The sequence below is a fragment of the Tupaia chinensis genome, unplaced genomic scaffold, assembly GCF_000334495.1.
Source record: "Tupaia chinensis unplaced genomic scaffold, TupChi_1.0 Scaffold000709_1, whole genome shotgun sequence".
Classification (NCBI taxonomy): Eukaryota; Metazoa; Chordata; class Mammalia; order Scandentia; family Tupaiidae; genus Tupaia; species Tupaia belangeri.
The window spans coordinates 2,032,557-2,053,255 of NW_006160232.1; the positions used below are offsets into that span (position 1 = coordinate 2,032,557).

The 20,699-nt window shown below is 36.7% G+C and overlaps 2 pseudogenes; one reads left to right on the forward strand and one right to left on the reverse strand.

The window, feature by feature from the left end:
• Window positions 1–1,477: 1,477 nt before the first annotated feature.
• Window positions 1,478–2,764, reverse strand: LOC102499116 (legumain pseudogene; annotated as a pseudogene).
• A 16,541-nt stretch (window positions 2,765–19,305) lies between these two features.
• Window positions 19,306–20,236, forward strand: LOC102479384 (olfactory receptor 5B3-like; annotated as a pseudogene).
• The last annotated feature ends 463 nt before the right edge of the window (window positions 20,237–20,699 follow it).

A 20,699-nucleotide genomic window follows, 5' to 3' on the forward strand; every position in this document is an offset into this window, starting at 1 on the left:
CTTATTTTATGGTGCTTACCTAACATATGCTTTTTTAAAAAAAATTATTTTATTTAACTTCATTTATTTATTTATTTTTTAATTTGACCAAAGAAGGAGAAAGTGAGAGACAAGCAGAGAGAGAGAGAAAGTGAGAAGGCAAGTCACTAGGTCTGGGACTCAGATTGCAGTCAGCCATGTGGGAGTCCAATGCCCTTAACCTTTATGCCACCTGCTGGCCCTCAGATACTTTTGTATGGATAGATTTACATTGTTATACTGTGGTGTTGTGTAATAGATAGCAGAAAATACATAACTTATGACACCATGACACACCACAAGATATTTACCTTTATGCTCCTTGTTTATTGACCAATTTGCCTAATAACCTAGTCTTAGGAATGAAATTAAGTTGTTAAGTGAGGAGTGACTATATATTTTTTTATTGTGGAAGAAATAAATACTGGATTACTATTTATTTATCTGTTTATTGATATAGAGCATGTGCACTTGCTGGTGAGACAGAGAGAGGCAGAAAGACAGAAAGCAAGAAATCACTCCCTAAGGGGGATAACCACACTGCAAATACCTTCTCCTCCACTCTTCTCTTGGGATTTCAGGCATGCATGCACATGTGCCTGGCATGAGTTTTAAGCCACCAGGTCTAGAAATGGAACCGTGGTTGACTACGTGGGAGTCCAGTGATGTAATCATTACGTCATCTGCTGGTTCCAATACTGAGTATTTCTTACTAGCCACCTTGACACTCTTTGTCTTTTTCTACTCCCTCTGAAATTGCAATGACTAAAAAATTTATTCTTTTACAGCTTCTCTAAAAATTCTATGAGCTTTCTTCATACTTTTTCACATGTTTTTTAATCCTTGGATAGTATATTTTCAAATAACATCTTCAAATTCACAAATTCGTTATTTCATTAGTTCTGTTGATGTTGCCTATTGTAATTTTCATTTTGTTCATTGTATTGTTTTCAGCTATAAAACTTTATTTTGTAGGACTTGTTCATTATTGCAGAATAAAATACAAAAGTAATAAAAAATTATAATGGTTTCTAAAAGTAGTTTTCCATTTGGTACTAATGACCCTCTTTGATAAAATCATCCTGAAGTCTTAAAGAGGTTTCAGCTTCAAATTTCTCAGAACAAAGTTTCTTTCATTAGCTACAGGAGAACTTCTTGCTCTTTAAAACTAATTGTGGGGGGGCAGACCTTCTAAAAAGCAAATATACCTCTCTCTACACCAGGCTTTCCCCACCCAAGTCTGTCATTTTTTTGAGCCTCACATGTGTCCCACAGAAATCCAGGGTAATAGGGAGAGGTGAGCAGCCATCTTTGGGAGCTAGACCTTGAGTGAGGCCTGCAGCACACCCGCAGCCCATTGCTGCAGGGCCTCTGTGTTGTTCCACTGCTTTTTGGTTCCTGACAGCACACGATCTAAGGGGCAGTGTTCACACTTGGAAATCACCCAGGGGGTGGCAGCTCAGTAGTAGCCAAGGCATACCTTATCCATGGACAGTTTTATCCTGTCAACTGGGTAAGGTTTCTCACAAAGTTTGACCAGCACATACAAGTGCCTCAACATACTTGTAGGTGACCTAGTGTCAATTGAAGCAGTGTGTGTGGAAGTGCATCACGGCAGGCTGGTAGCAATTGTATTCTGTGAGTGGGAACGCGGGGACAGGAGGCCCTCCACCTCAATCTCCGACGCTGCCAGCAAGAAGATGATTCTGTGCACAACCTGGCGATGATGTGCCTCACCCTCAAGTGCCTCTGGATCTCCTCGGCCAGCTTCTTGGACTCCTGCAGGTCATTGGTCTTCATCAGTTTCCTTTTCATGATGAGGAGGGGCACCTCTGAACTAGGAGTCAGGTCAAGGACCGTGACAGGAGGCAGAGAGATGCGAGTGCTGGCTTTGTTTTCCATGCCCTGACACTGCATCAGTTTCATGGTAGAAATCGACTTGCCCTACTGCATGACGTGGCTGATGTTGGTGTGCGAGTTCACTAGGCAGTACTGCTTGTGGAGGTCTCCCTTGGGTCCTCCATGTCTGAATTCTCTATCCAGTTGATGCTGTACCAGTCTCTGAGGTAGGTGTTCCTTTCCTCATCTTGGTAGCAGGCATAGGATGATTCATCATGGTGGCAGCCATGGTCTCATAGACATTGATGTCATTGGGCAGGTGGTTCATCATGGACCTAGACTCACAGACTTCAATGTAGAACACATCTCTTGGTACATTTTGTGTTTGTACATGTAATGAATTATCTCACTCAGGTTCTTTATGTGAAGATCATTGTTAGCAAAGGCCAGTATTCCAGTGGCTCCATGATCAGTGAAGTAAAGGAACACAGGATCCTTGGGGCTGCTCTTCAGGGATTTTCCAGATCCTTTCCCCTTCACGCCTTCTGCATCATCTCTCAACACAGCATGAAAGTTCTGCAGGGTAACGACCTCTCCAGTGTGGTCCTTCAGGACTACCTTGTATACATCTATGCTATTTGGCCTGGCCTGTTGATCATAATGCCTGGGGTGGGATTGTCTTCAGAGTTGACAATGTTGTACATCATTACAATGATCTGCTTGTCAGGAATGCTGTACTGGTGAATAATCTGGTAAGCCTGGCATGTGTCTGCCTAGTACCTGTAATTATACCATTTGAAACTGCGATGATCACCACCCAATGCTTGCCTCCATCCTTAGGACTGTCCAGGAACATGGCACCAGTTCTCAAGACCATGCCAAGTAACATGGCTACCTTCCAAATCATGTTGCACTTGGCATTTGGCTGAAGCAACCTGTGGTGGTGAGCCACTGCTACAGTGAAGGTGATTGCTGTTACAGAGGCAGCTGTGGCAAAGACTGCTGCTGCAGGTTCATGGAAACTCCTGACTCTGGGCAGCTTCATACAGCAACCTCTTGATGTCCACCTGGCTGTGCTTGTTCATTGTATTTTTGAGCTCCAGGACTTCTGTTCAATGTTTTAAATTATTTCAATCTATCTGTTAACATTTTTGTTTTGACAACTTATTGGTTTTCTAGTTGTGTTGAATTATTTCTCTGTATTTTCTTGATGTTCACTGAAATTCTTTTGTAAATCATTATTTAGAATTCTTTGTCTGGTGATATATGCATCTCCATCTCTTTGGGGTGGGTCACTAACATTTTATTTTGTGTCATGTTTTCCTGATTGTTCTTGTTACTTGTGATTGTGTGTTAATGGCTGCATATTAGACTTATCCAATCTTCACAATCTTGCTGTGACTTAGAATGCTTTTCAAATGTAAGCCTATCCAGAAATTTTGGATAGACCTCAATTGTTGTCCCTAAGCCTATTACTGCTACAACCATTGCAGTACTAGATGACTCCCTTAGCTCAGGAGTGCCACTCTTAGCACAAAACTGAGCTGGAATTCCTCTGAGGTTGGTGTAGCATGGGTAAACTGAAAGCCTATTGCTGCTGAGGTTATCATAGCACTTTACCTTACCTGAAACCCAAACCCAAAGCCTCTGAAATCTGACTGTTACTAAGAGTTATTTGGAGGCCAAGGCTGCTGTAGTCCATTGATTATGATGCTGGTCAAAAGTCAAGTTCCTCATGCAGGGGTTACAGGTTCCCATCCATCATTAGGCAGGTCTGTAGTACATGGGTACCCACATGGATTCAGAACCGTGGAGATGTGATTGGTGTTGGATTTCATTACAGTGAATCCAGTGTTAGAGACCAAGGCAAAGTCCTGTGCTCAATTCCTTCTCTTTCCCCCAAGAGGACAATAACTCAGTCTGTACTTTGCTGCCTGGTTGCAGGGGAGGGGTGACCCAGGTATTGTAAAATTGTTATTTCTATATTCCTTAATGATTTTTTCTCTTAATTATTATGTTCTAACTGTGTACTGTGATCTTTCACATGGTTTTCTTAGCTCTTGCAAAGGTGTTTTAGTTGCATGGACAGTTGTCAAATTAATGTTAATACAGGAGAATTATTGGCAGAGATTCCTATCCTACCATTTTGCTCTACTCTTTCCTCAGTCTTTATCTATATTCTTTTTTGTTTTTGTTTTCTTTTTATAAAACAATTATTTATTTAATTATATATATGTGTGTGTGTGTGTATAAATAAATATATAAATAAATAATTGTATACAAAAATATACACACACACACACATATTTAAATTTACTGTTGGACACCTGTGTTCACCAGAGACACACATCTGTGCTCACCAGAGAGACAAAGACAGAGAGAGAGAATGAGAGAGAGGGAAAGTGAGAAAGCAAGCTTTAAGGTCCAGGACTCAAACCACAGTTGACCATTTGAGAGAATAGTGCTTCAACCACCATGCCATCTGCTGGCCCCTTTATCCATATTCTTATGCTGTTATTACTCTTTCCTATTTTGTACACAGTTATTTTCTGGAAACCATATCAAGTGAATCATCTCAAATAATCTCATATCTTTACTAGGAATGATGCCTTATTAAGTGGCAAACAACATGTCAAATAAAGTTTATAGTAAATAATAAAAATGCATAAATTCTGAGACTATCTGAAAGAAAATCAAAAAGCATCTGCAAAAATAAAATTGTCTTATGGAATTACGTGTAAGATTAGCAAGGTTACAGGATACATGCTCAATACATGTAAATTAATTGATTTTTGTACATTCCAGCAATGTACCAGTAAGATTTGAAATTACACAACAATATCATTTCCAATAGTTTCCACAAAAATGAAATAATTAAATATAAATTAATGTACTACATGGAGTATCTATACCTGATACTGCTATTATTACCTTGGAAATCATGGTAGTACAAAAACAGGTTCAGGAACCAGCAGATGGCATAATGGTTACGTCACTGAATTCCCACATGGCCAACTACAGTTTGAGTCCTGGATGCAGAGGCTTGAAACTCAGACCAGACGTGTGTATAAGTGCTGAAAGAGAATGGAGGAGAAGGGATTTCAGCGTGGCCATCCCTGCTGGGAGTGACTTCTCACTCTCTGTCTCTGTCTCTCTGGCAAGCACACACACCCTACAGCAAAAAATCTCTTTCTTAAAAAAAAAAGAAAAGAAAAGAAAGCATGTATGTAAATCACATTAGAGAATTATATCTAGGAAGAATTTTGGATATAGTGACTAACATATAGTTTTCATTTTAAGAATATGAGAGTCCTCCAGGTTTTTAAAAGTTATCTTACTGAAAATAAGACTATGAGTATTTACTTAAGCATTCTTTTAATGAACATTAAAATGATTCTATAACTTCCCAATTATATAACTAGAAGTAAACTGCAAAACTGTATATACTTCAAGGAAAGAACACTCCTAATCTCTAGTTAATGACACTTTTTCCAAGAAATGGGCTATATCAATTTTAACTGTCCTTAACACTGAACAATCATTACACTTCTGCAGTTCTTCAGATTGTTTGCTTGCAGCCTTTCAGCTGATCAAGAACTGGCAAATGTACCTGAACACCTATTACAGCATCTCTCTCACTTCCAAAAAATCACATCCTATTAAAATGCTTGCTAGTGATTCCCTGACTCAGTATTTATTTTATTCATTAAACTTACTTTTTTCTAATCCCCTTGAACTCCTGTCAAAGTGAAAATTATGAAAGAGGTTTTTTCTTACTTTAGGTTTATGAATAAACTGTTAATTTTATTTTCAAAATAATTTTGTCTTTGATACACTTAGGACGTGGTAAGCAAGAAAAATGGAGGGCTGGCCCTGTAACTCAGTGGTTAAGCCCTGTGCACAGGGAATTGGATCCCACAGTTGGAATCCCAGCCTTGGCAGCTTGAAAGACATCTGGGAGTGTATGCGCGAGTGCCCCAAATCCTGGCAGATGGATAAATGGAGGGAAAAGAATTGTAGAATTACAATGTTCCATTGGGAAGATCCTTTATCTCTTCCCCCTAGTCTCTCTCACGTGCAAGTGCCCTCTGACAGTAAATTTAAAAAGCTAGGCATACAATGCATTTATGCTTTGAGAACTCATACTATATGGTGTAAAAACGTACAATGATGCAATGTAATTTTAAAAAAATTAAATTGGGACCAGCAGATGGAATAATGGCTACATTACTGGACTCCCATGTAACTGACTGCGGTTCAAATCCTAGATCTGGTAGCTTAAAACTCATGCTGGGCACATATGTGTGTGTGTCCAAAATCCCAAGAGGAGAATGGAGGAGCAGGGGCTTTGGCATGGTCATCTCCCCTGAAGGGCAATTTCTTGCTTTCTGTCTCTCTCTGTCTCTCCAGGGAGTGCTTGAGGCCTATAGCAAAAATTTCTTTTAAAAAATTAATTAGTTAAAATAAATTTAAAAATATACATATTTTTTAAATGGACACACAGACAAATTTAAAGGGTTGGACTGGTGGCCAATGAAAACATTGGAAACTGAATTTTTCTGTAAGAGAAAAAAGCCATAGTCCCATAATAAGTACATCTCATCATGAGGATAAGGGGCCTCCATACCACCAATTTGGCAAGGTTTTCAAAACTGTTCAATGTGTCTCCCATTACTGGTTTGTATAAATGAGAGTTTGTTTTCTTGAATTTTCTTTACTCTAGCCCAACACTATATACTGGGTGCAACTGTTGAATGAGCTAACTTTTCTTGGTAGTTTATAAGTTGCTGAACTGTAAGGAACCATATCTAGACTACACAGAAAAGGTCATTTAAACTCTTTGATAACCTGGCCATTGAACTTCTGTAGTGATTAATTGAAATTTAGGTTCTCTTTCTGGAAAAGAAGAAGAAGAAGAAATTCTGTATGTGGGAACAAATATAAAATGAAATTTGGATAGTCATAAACATTACAATGAAGAAGAATGGTTAGTTGTTTTCCAAACTATTTCTGTGGTATTCTGGCTACATAGCCAGGTTTGAGTTCTCAGTCTTCATTCTCTTAGTTGTGGCCATGCAATTGTGTTCTTGTCAATGAAATACTAGTAGAAGTCATATATGCCTCTTCCAAATCTGCCCCATGAAGCCCCCATGTGGTTCTCTTCTTACTCTCTATTTCTGTAATCAGTTGAACAGAGATTCAGGGCACAAAGGCTGGGAAAACCATTAGATGGAAAGAACCTAGGTCACTGAATCACCGTACATGTTCGAATAAAACAACTAACTGAACAATACATGAGTTAGGAAAATCTGTATTGTCATGCCATTGCAATTTTGTAGCTTGCTTATATGCCATCAAATATTATTTACCCTAATTAACATAAAGTGATTTCTATGAGACAATGTAGATGTTGTGTTGGTAGGAGACAGAGGGTTCTATAAACTGTCAAGCTTTTCCAGAATCATTTAATTTCACAATTGTCTGTGAATCCTCAACCAGTCTCCTAATCATAGCTAAAATGGCTACCACAAATAAGTATAATGATATTTTGTGTAAGATGTTAGCTGTGGGTTTTTCAAATATGGTCTTCATTGTGTTGAGGTATGTTACTTCTATCATGAGTGGGTGTTGAATTTTATCAAAGGTTTTTTCAGCTTCTACTGAGATTATCATATGATTTTTATTCTTCATCATGTTAATGTGATGAATCACATAAATGATCCTTTTAATGTGCTGTTGAATTCATCTTGCTAGGATTTGGTTGAGGATTTTTCTTCTATGTTCAACAGGGATATTGGTCTGTGGTTTTCTTTTCTTGTAGAATCTTTGTCTAGCATATACTGGATAAAGTGCAGGAAAAGGTTGGGCGCAGGAGGAGGGTGAGAGAAAGGAAATTGAATAGAAAAGTAGGGGGAAGGCAAAACATTAGGAACAGAGTTTGGACTCTGGGGAGAGGAGGTGGATATCAGCCTTGCTATTTACTAAGAGTCGTTAGTCCGAAGCTCCCTGATTTTCTCAACTACAAAATAAAGACGGCAATGAAAGCTACCTAAAGGTATTATTATGAGAATAAATGAGATAATGAATAAAACAATGAATAAAATGCTGACGTTTAGCATAACCTGATTAGTGATAGGTGTGATATTACTAAGATGAAATGGTGACTCTAAGTTTGAGGAAGGTGGGTGATAACCTGCAGGGCTCAGGTGTGGATGAGTTTTGATCTCACAGCCTCCCTCTTCAGTCTGCTTTTTCTTGTATTCCTGGTACATGAAGATATTATATGTTCTGTAGCATTTCCCAGCCTGTCCTTCTGCCTGTATCACTGGCTTTTCCAAGCATTCCACGTGAGCCTTTCTTTTGCTTAATTTCTTCCCATACTTACAAGCCTACTCACTAATTATTTTGCCAACTTTTGCAGTTAAAAACTTTTAGAATATACTGTGTTTTACAATCAATAGTAGGATCCATCTATACACAATATATTTAGTTCACACAATAATATTGTAAGATAAGTAGTAGTATTATTCCCATTTACCCAAAAGGATTCTGAGATTTTGAGAGGCTATGAAAAGGTCTACAATTGCATAGTTAATATAAAATAGATGCAAGATTCAAAGTTAGCTGTGACTAAATAAAAAACCTGCCTTTTTTTTTTTTTTGCCACGTCCCTGTCATTTTTAGATATGCTAGCAAAAATTAGAGTGAGATTATGGGGAAAATTTAGAGTTCAGTACAGGTGTTTCTAATTCAAGTCAACCATTCTGTACCAAGGCCATTTTACTATCTTCTGTGTTTTTTTTTTTTTTTTTTTTTGAGAGGTTTTTGCTATAGGGCATGTGCGCTCGCCAGACAGACAGAAAGAGACATAGAGACAGAAAGCGAGAAATCACCCCCCAGGGGGGATGGTCACGTCGCAATCCCTTCTCCTCCATTCTCCTCTTCGGATCTTGGGCACGCACGCACACGCGCCCGGCGTGAGTTCTAAGCCACCGGGTCCGGGACACGAACCACAGTCGACTATGTGAGAATCCAGCGACATAGCCATTACGCTAACTGCTGGTTCCCTATCTTCTGTTTTTTTAACCTTCAATGAGAGACCAACATGTTGTGAGCAGGATGAAATTAACACCTACGCAATTACAATACACTTCTCCGATTTTTATCATGATCTCTTTTAGGAGGACCATGTGATGATGTTTTGAAAGTGTCAATAAACTTCCTATTGTTGGATGCTTTGATGTTTATACTTACTCTCAACTCAGTTTTAACAAAGTTTAAAACCTCAGTCTCTCTGCTTCAATAACCCATAATATATTTAGCTTTTTTATAATCTATACTTCTTACTAAAAGTTCATATGATATATAGAAGCTTACCTTGATGCTGAAAAAGATGGGACCATCAATCTTGAAAGGAGTAGTAGGGTTTATTAGGTGATTCTTCCATGAGCCCCTCCTGTTCATCCTTTCCTATCTACTCCCCTCCCACACAGTAGTTGTTATCTACATGTGTCCTCCCTGTTATTATATCTTTAGATTTTTCAATTTTTGTCTTAGTGTGCAGACATTTGGTATGTATGGAGTAGGATATACAGTGTTTGTCTTTCAAAGTCTGGCTTTGCTTAGCATTAAATATCCTATATTCGAACACTTTATATCAAATGACAGGGTCTCATTGTTCCTTAAAACTGAGTAGTATTACATAATATATATATATATATATATACACACACACACACATTTTTTTTAATCCACTTATCAGTTCTTGGGTCTTGGGTACTCTGGTTGATTCCATGTCTTAGCAATTGTTAATGCTGCTGCAATAAACAAAGACGTGAATGTATTCCTATCTTTTGGATAAATACCAAGGAGTAGGATTACTAGGTCATTTGGCAGTTCTATTTGTAGTTCTTTGAGAAACCTCCATGTTGTTTTTCACAGTGGCTATTCTAATTTACATTCTTATCTACAGTGTTAGAGGGTTCCTTTTTCACTACAGCCTCACCAGCACTTGTCATTCTTTCTTTCTTTATTTTTTGACCATAGCGATTGTGACTATGTCACATAGTTAAGTGGTATATCATTGTGTGTGTGCGTGTGTGTGTGTGTGTGTGTGTGTTTAGAGGTTTTCTATGCTCACCAGAGAGACAGAGAGAGAAAGTGAAAAATCACTACCTAGAGGGATGGTCATGCCTCTTGTCTCCTCTATTCTCCTGGGATCTTGGGCATATACACACACATGTGCCCAGTATGTATATCAAGCCACTGGATCCTGGACTTGGACCACAGTTGGCCATGTGGAAGTCTGGGAACATAACTACTATGCCATCTGATGAAATCATTGTGGTTTTGAATTGTCTAAACAAAGAGGTGAAAGGCCTCTTCAAGAAAAATTATGAAAAACTGGAAAAGGAAGGTATGATTAAAAAAATAGAAAAACATTCTAGGATTAGATGAATCTATATAATGTTAGTTCTTGACAAATTTATTTACAAAGTTAATGTGATTCTGATTAAATTGCTGGTAGCATTCTTCACAGAAATAGAAAAAAAGCAATAATAATATTCATCTGAAATTGTAAAATTTCCTGTATAACCAAGACAATACTGTACAAAAATAATAAAATAGGAGTCATCTCACTATCCAACTTCAAAATATATTACAAAACTGTGATAACTGAACCAGCATGATACTGGCACAAAAACAGACACATAGCCCGATGGGACAGAATATAAAATCTGGAAATAAACCTCATAATATACAGCCAATTGATTTTTTTTTGACAAAGGGCACAATGCAATTCAGTGGGAAAAAGAAAGTCTCTTCAGCAAATGATGCTGGAAGAACTTGAAATTCTCCTGAAGAAAAAAAAAAATTGGACCCCTATCTCTTATCATTAACAAAAATCAACTCAAAACAGATAAGGAGCTAAATGTAAGCACTTGAACTATAAAACTACTGATGTAAAACACAGGAGAAATAATTGAAAATATTGAAGTAGGCAAAGGTTTCTTAAATAAGACCTCTAAAGCACAAGCAATAATCCTAAAGTGGACAAGTGGGATTATCACAAACTAATAAGCTTCTACACAACAAAGGAAACAATAATTAGAGTGAAGAGACAACCCTCAGAACAGGGAAAATATTTGCAAACTGTGCTTTAGATAAGTGACTGATAACCAGAATAAAGGGAATTCAAGGACCTCACCTCCAAAATAACCACATAATCCAATTTTAAAAATTGGCAAATGAGCTGAAATAAAAGCTCCCTAAGGAAGACAAATAAATGGCCAAAATGAATATGAAAAAATAAACGTTCAACATCTCTTACTATAAAGGAAAAAACCAACATATTATTAAACAACTAATAGGTGAAAGAAAAATAACAAGAGTAAATAAGAAAATATTTCAAGACAAATTAAAATTAAATCATAACATAACAAAACTATGGAAACCTAAAAAATAGTACTCAGAGAAAAATTTAGAACTATAAATGACAGGGCCAGCAGAAAGTATGGTGGTCAAAGAGTTTGGATTTCCACATGGATGACCACGGTTCAAATCCTGGACCTTATGACTTGAAAATCATGCTGGTCAAGTGTGTTTGCATTCCCAAAAATCCCAATAGGAAAGTAGAGGAGAAGGGATTGTAGTGTGGCCATACTTCCCTATAGTGGGGAGGAGATGTCTTATTTTCCCTACTCTGTCTCTCTGTTCTCTGGTGAGCACATGCACCCTATGGTGGCAAAAATTCAAAATTCAAAAAAAAAGAAAGAAAGAAAAAGAAAAAACCTACTAATACCTGCATTATAATAGAAGAAATATGTTAGGACAAAAGTGAAAATTTACAACAACTTGCAATGGTTAATTTTATGTGTGAACTTGACTGACTATTTGGATAATTATTCTGTATTTGTCTTGAGTGTGTTTCTAGATGAGATTAACATTTGAGTCCATAGAATGAGTAAATCACATTGCTCTCTCCAAGTGGGTAGGCCTCATTTGGTTCATGAAAGACCTGAATAGAACAAAAACCTGAACAAGCTCTCTCTGCCTATTGGTCTTCATCTGGGACATCAGTCTTTTGCTTTCCTTTCTTCTGGACTGTAATTTATACCATCAGCTCTCTTTCTTGGTCTCAGGATTTTTGTCCCAGACTAGAACTTTTGCCATTTGCTCTACTGGATTTCCAATTTGGGACTTCTCAGCTTCCCTAATCACTTGAGCCATTGTACTTAATCAAACTCCCTCCTCCTCACACACACAACCTATCAGTCTGTTTCTCTAGATAATCCTAACTAATACGCTTATAAAACTAGAAAAATAAATAAAACTAAACACAAAGATATACAAAGCTAGAAGGAAGAAAATACACATCAGAGTGGAGGCAAACGAAACAGAAAATAGAGAAATAATAATGAAATCAAGAAAACCAAACGTTGATTATCTAAAAGTATCAGCAAAAAGATCAACCTTTGTGGACTGAGTGAGAGAAGACTCAAATTACTAAACGCAGAAGAGCAAGTAGGGGCATTACCACCAATGTTACAGAAATAAAAGTGATTATAGTACAATGTGATAAACAAATGTATATTAACAAAGTCTACATAAAAATATAAATTATTAGAAATGTACAAACTACAAAAACTAAGCATTAATGGATCAAAGAAATGTGGTATTATCTGTCGAAGATATTTTATAGTTTTATAACTGGACTGGGGAGAAATGTTCACCTGTTGAAATATTCACTTTGTAAGCTAAATAATGTGATTGAATGTATAAAAGAAAATGAAATAAAAATAATAATAAAATAAATCTGCATATGAGAAAAAAAGAAAATATAACTACACTTGTAATAAGTGAAGAGATTGAATTACAAATTAAAAGCCTTTTTTTAACAAAGCAAAGTTAGGGAATAGATGTCTTCACTGGTAAATTCAACCACACATTTAAGTAAATATTCATTATTCACTTAATTATTTCTAAGAGTTTCCAAACATATACAAGAGGAAAGAAAGCTTTGTAATTTATTCTATAAAATCAACATTACTTTGATACCAAAGAATATACAAAGAAAAAACAGAAACAACTTTATTAATATAGACGTGAGAACACTCAACAAATTGCTAGCAACCAAATCTAGCAGCTTAATATGAAATCACATATCATTACAAAGTAAGATTATTTTAGGAAGAAAAGATGGTTCCATATACAACAATTAAAAAAAGCCATACGATTAATTAAATAAAATGAAGCAGAAAAATGCTATACTTGATCACCTCATTGATTCAGAAAAAGTATTTAACTGATTTGCATGCTGTCTCTATAAGAAAAAAAACTCTCAGAAAACTAAGAATAAAGTAGAACACTAGTAATAAAGAAACCCTTATAAAAGTCATTTACAAAAAAATAACCATAAGAAATATACACTAAAAATAAGACTAAAAATTTTCCCCTAAGATAAGCTACATGAAAGGATGGCATTTTTATCCTTTCACTGGAAACTATACCTATTTATAGATGTCATCAATTTTGTACCCACAAACATGAAAAATCCTAAAGAATGTACAAAAAATTTTAGAGATAATAAGGTCAACAAAGGATATAAAATCAAGAGTGTTTGTATTTTGTTGTAGCATTCAATATCGATAAATAAAAGTCATCAATGATAAATGGGAAGGGAAATTAAGAAAGCGTTTCCAGGGACCAGCAGTCGGCATAATGGCTATGTCGCTGGACTTCCACATGGTCAACACAGTTCAAGTCCTGGACCTGGTGGCTTAAATTTATGCTGGGCGCATGTGCGTATGGGCTCAAGATCCGGAGAGGAGAATGGAGGAGAAGGGATTGTGGCGTGGCCATGCCCCCTGAGGGGTGATTTCTTGCTTTCTGTCTCTCTGTCTCTCTCTGTCTGTCTGGTGCGCCCTATAGCAAAAACCTCTCAAAAAAAAAAAAAAAGCGTTTCCATTTCTCCAGAATCCAGATATACAAAATAGACAGGTGTAAATTTAAGTAAGGCGATGTTAAAACATATACACTGAAACTTAAACATATTATTGGCAGTTAAGGAGACCAAATATCTTAGGCCATTTGTGCTGCTATAACATAATACTTGAGCCTTAGTAATTTGTAAAGAATAGAAATTTATTTCTCCCATAGCTACAAGCTGGAAAGTCCAAGATCAAAATGCCAGTAGTTTTGGTGTCTGATGAGGGCCTGTTCCTCATAGAGGTGCCATTTAAGTACCTTCACATGGCAGAGAGGCGGAAGTCCAAGAAGGGACTAAGCTGGTTTCCTCTAACCAACTCCCTGTTAAAGCACTAATTCAGCCATGAAGGCAGGGATCTTAGGACTAAATCACTTTCTGAAAGGCCCAACTTTGCAGAGTAGACCACATTTAATTACAAAAATTAAAGAGAGAAAAGAGAAAAAGGAAAAGAATATAAAACATGACATATAAAAAATGTTTTTAGAAATAAATAAAAGTATTAGTAACCACAATAAAAGTAAATGAATTAAACCTGTTGTTTATGTGTGTAAATGAAAGTTGATTTAAAAAGGAGAGGGGAGGAGTGATAGCAAAAACCAAAAAACATCCATGTGCTACTAAACATATCAAATTAAGTCCCCGTGCATTTAATTGCTTTTCTATAGATTAATGAGATGAAGAAAAGAATTGGTCTCTAAGGGAGTATGTTCTCCTGAGAACTCCATACCTGCCCAATCCCCCCCAATTCCTATCTACAATGCTCTGTAATTCCATTGTGACTCCACATGAGTTTATTTCAAAGGTGCTAAAGTCTGAGCAGAGGAGAGCTTTTTGGTAACCATTTGTTCAAATGAGGGTTTACACTTTTTAATCAACATAAGCATTCTTTCTTCAACGTGAGTATTTACTGTGAGTCTGCATTTATGTTGCTAGGATAACCATTTATTAAGGTTTTGTATAGACTCAGCTGCATTCACTATTCACATGCACTGTACTCTGTGAACTATTGCTGCTCCTTACTTAAAGATCCAGTTTGGTTTTTATGACTAGATCATTAAGTGAATTGTTCCATACGTAAAGACTTAAAGGCAGATATCTTGTGGTGTGTTGTGGTTCCACAGCGTATGTATCGTATTTTTCAAAAGATCTGATGAGACCCCACAGTAGCTCTATCCATACAAAAGCATACATTAGATAAGTACTAGAAAGTGATAAAACACACCACAACATAGTAATATTAATCTGGCAAAACTGTTTCTTATTTATTCTGCATAATAAAGTACAACATTATAAATAAAATATGCAGTCTTATATGATTGCAAACACTTCATGCAGTGAATATTGACTGACTGTGGGAGAGAGACAAAGACTGAGAAAGGGGATTCCGGAGCTGCACACAGGCTGAGAAAGGAGAGTTTCGGCTGCATAAAGATTCTAAACCCAAGTGGTCATTAAACGAGTAGGTTGTTAAGTGAGAAGCAGCTGTGTGGAAAACATAATTTAATTATTTCTACTCCATAAATTAGGAAATTGACCTTGGAAAAAAGTAAATAAATAACTTCCAAGTACGTAGAATAAAATATATGGTAGATTTAAGACTTAAAGCCAGTAATCCATATTAAGTCCATGTTAATAATTTCATCTGTGATTTTGTGTCTCAAGAATCTTGAAACCTTTTGACTAGTACTTGAGTGAGAGTTTCTCTCATTCTTACTTCCAGAGATGTATTTCTTTTCTTTCTTTTTTTTTTTTTTTTGTGGAGAAGTTTTTTTTGCTATAGGGCGCAATGCGCTCGCCAGGCAGACAGAGAGAGACAGAGACAGAAAGCGAGAAGTCACCCCCCAGGGGGGATGGTCACGCCGCAATCCCTTCTCCTCCATTCTCCTCTCGGGATCTTGGGCACGTATGCACACGCACCCGGCATGAGTTTTAAGCCACCGGGTCCAGGACGCGAACCGCGGTCGACTACGTGGGAGTCCAGTGACATAGCCATTACGCTAACTGCTGGCTCCCCAGAGATGTATTTCTGACATCATAATCACAATTTAGGATTGCCTTTTCTTTCTTTGCAGGAATAAGGTAAGTTTCTATGTTCAATAAGTAATTTTAGTGAAATGTATTGATAATTGATGCCAAAGCAGTGGAGACAGCTTATCTTCTGTGTCTTCTGCTTAGATATGGCTATTTAAACTTTTTTTTTCTGAAATATTGACATTAATCTAGGATTCAAATGTAAATATTCTTAAATGAACAGAGTATACTGATACCTATATTCTTGTTATCCTTACAGAGATGAGCAAAAACAGGAAAATCTGATGATCTGATTGAGTAGAATATAATTTTGGTTATATGTTTTGGACTCTCATTGAAGAGATAGCTCACTACAACAGGGTGATACAGCATTTCTTTAGAGTCCAGAGGGATCATCATAAAATTACCAAGGTCTTTACTCCCATTTTCACTTTCATTTCCCCACAATTTCATCCTTTTCATTACTTGTTCATCTATAAATTCTGACAGTTCAGAGATTAAAGGCACAGATATTTAAATCAGATTGAATCTTGAACGGATCTCAAACTTGATATCAAAAACAAGGAAAGCATATAACCTCTTCAGTTTTGCATTTTATAAACGAGGTTGTGTGGATATGTACTTGTGAATGTGTGTGCATGCTCACACTATCTTTCCCCAACATCTTCTCTCATCCTTTCTTTCTCTTGGACAAACTGTCATTGTAGCAGTAAGTGTAAGCTACTTATAACTCAGGGAAATCTGAATTGGGAGATAGATTTATTCCATATATGTAATCTTGACAAGTTAACATCTGTTTATGCACCACTATTTATTCATATATAAATTAAAAATATGGCCATATGATCTGTGATGGTTTCTCACCTTCAACAATCTCTGACTCTATACCTTGTTACCTACAATGTATTCTTCTCAGAGCCACCTAGGAAAGTCTGAATAATGGCTCTAAAATGTCTATATTCACATCTCTCTTACCTATGAGTATGTTGCCTTACATGGTAAAAGAGACCATATATTAGATCAATGGGAAAGTCATGATTTTTTTTTTTATGCCAAAGTGCATCATGACTTTTCCAATGCCCAAAAATATGCGATTAAGTCAGGACTTTGAGAAGGTGAGATTTCCCTGAACTGTCTAGGTGGGCCCATGACAACATTAAAACACAGCAAAATCTAAAAACAAAACAAAGACAGTAAATATTATACTTTGTTATATTTGTGAGAGGTTGGAAAACACAAATCATTTAAGTTTCTAACTTATCAATGTATTGCATGGAGGGAACAGATAAAGTTGATAGAGAATGTGGTCATCAGGGAATAAATGTCCTTCCTATATCCATTTTGTAAGACAAATAATATTGTGATTGAATGTACGGAAGAAAATGAAATGAAAAAAAATAAAAGAAAAAAGAAAAAAATTAAAAACAAAACAAACAAAAACTGCCGGTTAGAGTCAATCTTCCATATCATGAATTTTCAATCCTCAGTATCTGTGTTATGGCTAAGTGTTGACCAAATGACAGTAATAATCTAAGATTGAAGATGAATCTTTCATCATAAGCTCAAATGTAATTTACAATAAGAAATTAACAAAGAGTACTTGAAGATCACTAGATTCTCACAAACAATGACCAAAACTGTCACTCCTATGGGAGGAAATAGACAGAGTAAGAAATATTAAAGGAAACAAAAGATCTGAGAAGGCACAGCATTTAGAAAACAATAAATAAAAGAGTGAAGCTTTTGTTTTCAAAATTCACTGACAGTTTGAAGCTTTATGTGCTGCCACCTCCTTTTCTTAAACCAACAAAAGACCACCTTCCATACTAATGATATCATAACTATCATTTGTTAGACTTTCGCTTAACATCACATTGTGATAAGTGTTTTTTCATTCATCATCTCATTTTGCTCTTAAAATAATCTCTTGAGGTAGGGACCAGCAGACAGCATAAAGGTTACATTGCTGGACTCCCACATATCAGCCACAGTTCAAGTCCCAGACCCAGTAGCTTACAACTCACACTGGGTGTGTGTGTGTGCATGCCCAAAATCCTGAGAGGAGAATGGAAGAGAAGGGATTTCAGTGTGGCCTTCCCTTCTGGGGATGATTTCTTGCTTTCTGTCTCTCTCTGTCTTTCTGACAAGCACACATGTCCTATAGCAAAAATCTCTAACTCTCAAAAGAAAAAAGAAAAAGCACACTCAAAAACAAAACAAAACAAAACAAAATAATCTCTTCAGGTAGGTCCAATACCATGTTTCTTTTATTAATGGATAAGCTGGGGCCATTCAGTGGTGTGGCGGTTAAGGTGGCTGGATCCCACATAACTGACTGGGTAGTTCAAGTCCCAGACTCAGTGGCTTGGAAAACATGCTGGACATGTGCGTGGTTGTGAGTGTATGTGTGCATGTGTATATGCATGACCAATATCCCAACAGGAGGGAGAAATGAAGGAGATGGCATGGCCATCTCCCATGGAGGGTGCTTTCTCACTTTCCCTGTCTTTCTCTGGTGAACACAAGTGCCCTCTGGCAAATAAAAGATCTTGGGCATGCAGGCGCACGTGCCCAGTGTGAGTTTAAGCCACTGAGTCCAGGACTCGAACTGTGGTAGGCTACATGGAAGTCCAGTGACATAGTCACTACACCAACTGCTGTTTTATAATCAATCCTCTACCTTTTCTTTGGAATTGCTGTTATTGGCAGTACCTGCTTCTAACGATGTATTTATCCCAGTGCATCTACTATGTAGATGTGTATGAATTACTCTACTATGTGATGTCAAGCATTAGACTCAATGTGATGGAGACAATGATTAAATGGAAATTGAATGAGATTAAAATAAATTCAAATTCTTTAACAGCACTTCGATTGGGAGCCACTGGGGCTAAAGCTTGGTTCTGTTTGTTAATATCTGTGTGAACTTGAATAAATTATTCAGACTCTTTTTTCTAGATTACCTTATACATGGATGGAAAATTAGTCAACTCCAAGGAGTTGAGGAGAGGACATATAAATAAATAATTATAAATTTACATATATACACAGGCAAATAATGTGCCTAGCATGTGAGCGCTATAGATGTTAAAATTGTTAGTAGACCCAAAATGTCTTATTCAGGGATCAATTCATTCCAGGCATGTGACCTTGGACCACTTGTTACTACTTTCTGCAACTCAGTTTACTCATGCTCAAAATTAAGAGGTTGGAAAGGTGATCCATGAAGACTCTCAGTGTTCAACGATGCATGGATAAGTTATCTACTAAACTGTGTTTCTATTCTCATACTTTATACCTGGAGAAGATTGAAGACGAAATTGTTATACTAAAATAATGCTTCTACATTCCAATTGCTATGCAGATCTTTTGTTAATCACTCTGCTCCTTTATCTCTCTATAGATCATTTCATGATTGTTGAATCACATCCATGGAGAATAATTCAGAAGTGAATGAATTCATCCTGCGGGGACTAACCAATGCCTCAGAACTGCAGGTTCCTCTCTATCTTTTTCATGTTCATCTATCTCATCACTCTGATTGGGAACCTGGGGATGATCATGTTGATCCTCCTGGATTCCCGTCTCCACACTCCCATGTATTTTTTCCTAAGTAACTTGTCCTTGGTGGACTTCTGTTACTCCTCAACCGTTACTCCAAAGGTCTTGGCTGGACTCCTTGTAGGAGACAAGGTCATCTCCAAAAATGCATGTGCTGCTCAGATGTTCTTTTTTGCAGTCTTTGCCACTGTGGAAAATTATCTCTTGGCTTCAATGGCTTATGACTGCTATGCAGCAGTGTGTCAGCCCCTGCATTACACCACGACCATGACCACAAGTGTGTGTGCTTATATGGCCATAGGTTCCTATCTCTGTGGCTTAATGAATGCTTCCATCCAAATTGGAGACACATTCTGTCTCTCCTTCTGTATGTCCAATGTGGTCCATCACTTCTTCTGTGATATTCCAGCAGTCATGGCTCTGACTTGCTCTGATAAACACATTAGTGAGCTAATTCTTATTCTTATATCAAGCTTTAATATCTTTCTTGCACTTCTCATTATCTTGATTTCTTACCTGTTTATATTTATCACCATTTTGAAGATACACTCAGGTGAGGGATACCAGAAGGCTTTGTCCACCTGTGCTTCTCACCTCACTGCAGTTTCCACATTTTATGGGACAGTTGTAATTATGTACTTACAGCCAAGTTCCAGTCATTCCATGGACACAGACAAAATCGCATCTGTGTTCTATACTATGGTCATTCCCATGCTGAACCCTGTGGTTTATAGTTTGAGGAACAAAGAAGTTAAGAATGCATTTAAGAAAGTTGTTGAAAAGGCAAAATTGTGTTAGGATTAGTCTTTTAGTGATGTATATCCAAGGAAAGTTGTTTCAACTCTCTTAAGTCTACCAAATCTGTAACTCAAATGTTAAAGACTATGTGTGATATTAAAACATGAACTTGTATCTCATATTATGCATTTATTTAACTAAGCATTTAAAATCTGAAAAAAATGATAGTGTTTTTATTGAAGTTTATTTAATGAAGCCTATGCTTTTTCTGTTAGCTTATATTACCAAGATCTAAATAGTTTTAGTATCTTGGGCTGACTACATGGTACAAAGTAACACTATTTCAGTTTTTTTTTTACTTGTTTATTTTACATTCATTCACTCTATATGATTGCACAATACAAAATGAATTTTCCCTTCCAGAATACACTATATATGGACTCAGTAAAGTATATTACCATACACATTATCTTCAACAGATAATTTTCAATTTTTTTCCTTACATATTTTACTTCTTTTCACT